Here is a 2,500-nt window from a genome sequence, read left to right as displayed (position 1 = left end):
CTTCCCTCTGCAGAGTGTCTGGTCCAACCTGCTCCTCTTCCCTCTGCAGAGTGTCTGGTCCAACCTGCTCCTCTTCTCTCTGCAGAGTGTCTGGTCCAACCTGCTCCTCTTCCCTCTGCAGAGTGTCTGGTCCAACCTGCTCCTCTTCCCTCTGCAGAGTGTCTGGTCCAACCTGCTCCTCTTCCCTCTGCAGAGTGTCTGGTCCAACCTGCTCCTCTTCCCTCTGCAGAGTGTCTGGTCCAACCTGCTCCTCTTCCCTCTGTAGAGTGTCTGGTCCAACCTGCTCCTCTTCCCTCTGCAGAGTGTCTGGTCCAACCTGCTCCTCTTCCCTCTGCAGAGTGTCTGGTCCAACCTGCTCCTCTTCCCTCTGCAGAGTGTCTGGTCCAAACTGCTCCTCTTCCCTCTGCAGAGTGTCTGGTCCAACCTGCTCCTCTTCCCTCTGCAGAGTGTCTGGTCCAACCTGCTCCTCTTCCCTCTGCAGAGTGTCTGGTCCAGGCTGCTCCTCTTCCCTCTGCAGAGTGTCTGGTCCAGGCTGCTCCTCTTCCCTCTGCAGAGTGTCTGGTCCAGGCTGCTCCTCTTCCCTCTGCAGAGTGTCTGGTCCAGGCTGCTCCTCTTCCCTCTGCAGAGTGTCTGGTCCAACCTGCTCCTCTTCTCTCTGCAGAGTGTCTGGTCCAACCTGCTCCTCTTCCCTCTGCAGAGTGTCTGGTCCAACCTGCTCCTCTTCCCTCTGCAGAGTGTCTGGTCCAGGCTGCTCCTCTTCCCTCTGCAGAGTGTCTGGTCCAACCTGCTCCCTCTCCGCCTGGCTGTCAGCGGCAGCTCAACAATCCCCAACCGGTTCTCTCAATCGACCTCCACACCCAATCTACTCACACACTCACATGACTCATACATACACACTGTCCCTCTCTCCCCTTTCCTTGGCCTCTATTTCTTACATCTCTCAGAGAAAATGACCATTTTCAGTGGTATTTCTTTACTGAACTCTGGAGAAAACTAACATTGTCGCTGGGTGAGAACATCTGACGATATGCTCTCCCATCCATGAAACATTTTGTCTGCGGGAACTCGCTCTTTTTCACTCCGTCCACTCGTCCAAGTGCCGATGCATTTGTGGCATGATGGGAACAGTACAAACTTGTGTCTCTACCAAAGTCTAATGGTTTGACTGTTTTGTATTGTCTGGAAACTCACTTGTAGAATTCGCTTGCGGTAGTTCTCTTAAAAAAGAGAAGCCGTACAAGGTTATTAAACCGAGGAGCCGGGTTATTCTTCCGTTGTTGATATCAGGTAATGTGCAACCTAACCCTGGCCCCGATATGCAATGTCTCCAAACCCCTGCAACCTAACCCTGATATGTCTCCAAACCCCTGCAACCTAACCCTGATATGTCTTCAAACCCCCTGCAACCTAACCCTGGCCCTGATATGTGTCCAAACCTCCTGCAACCTAACCCTGATATGTGTCCAAACCCCCTGCAACCTAACCCTGGCCCTGATATGTCTCCAAACCCCCTGCAACCTAACCCTGATATGCAATGTCTCCAAACCCCCTGCAACCTAACCCTGGCCCTGATATGCAATGTCTCCAAACCCCCTGCAACCTAACCCTGATATGTCTCCAAACCCCCTGCAACCTAACCCTGATATGTCTCCAAACCCCCTGCAACCTAACCCTGATATGTCTCCAAACCCCCTGCAACCTAACCCTGGCCCTGATATGCAATGTCTCCAAACCCCCTGCAACCTAACCCTGATATGTCTCCAAACCCCCTGCAACCTAACCCTGATATGTCTCCAAACCCCCTGCAACCTAACCCTGATATGTCTCCAAACCCCCTGCAACCTAACCCTGATATGTCTCCAAACCCCCTGCAACCTAACCCTGATATGTCTCCAAACACCCTGCAACCTAACCCTGATATGTCTCCAAACCCCCTGCAACCTAACCCTGGCCCTGATATACAATGTCTCCAAACCCCCTGCAACCTAACCCTGATATGTCTCCAAACCCCCTGCAACCTAACCCTGATATGTCTCCAAACCCCCTGCAACCTAACCCTGATATGTCTCCAAACCCCCTGCAACCTAACCCTGGCCCTGATATACAATGTCTCCAAACCCCCTGCAACCTAACCCTGATATGTCTCCAAACCCCCTGCAACCTAACCCTGATATGTCTCCAAACCCCCTGCAACCTAACCCTGGCCCTGATATGCAATGTCTCCAAACCCCTGCAACCTAACCCTGATATGTCTCCAAACCCCCTGCAACCTAACCCTGGCCCTGATATGTCTCCAAACCCCCTGCAACCTAACCCTGGCCCTGATATGTCTCCAAATCCCCTGCAACCTAACCCTGATATGCAATGTCTCCAAACCCCTGCAACCTAACCCTGATATGTCTCCATACCCCCTGCAACCTAACCCTGGCCCTGATATGTCTCCATACCCCCTGCAACCTAACCCTGGCCCTGATATGTCTCCATACCCCCTGCAACCTAA

The 2,500-nt window shown here is 52.9% G+C and overlaps 1 protein-coding gene across 1 annotated transcript in view; it reads right to left on the bottom strand.

Annotated features, from left to right (window-relative positions):
* Positions 1-2,500, bottom strand: part of LOC116366323 (bone morphogenetic protein 1) — a 45,858-nt gene that overhangs the window by 40,012 nt on the left and 3,346 nt on the right. The gene's annotated exons all lie outside the window — the stretch shown is intronic.

The sequence above is a fragment of the Oncorhynchus kisutch genome, unplaced genomic scaffold, assembly GCF_002021735.2.
Source record: "Oncorhynchus kisutch isolate 150728-3 unplaced genomic scaffold, Okis_V2 scaffold1442, whole genome shotgun sequence".
Classification (NCBI taxonomy): Eukaryota; Metazoa; Chordata; class Actinopteri; order Salmoniformes; family Salmonidae; genus Oncorhynchus; species Oncorhynchus kisutch.
Note: the sequence above shows the minus strand (reverse complement) of the source record. Positions and strands in the feature narration are given on the sequence as shown.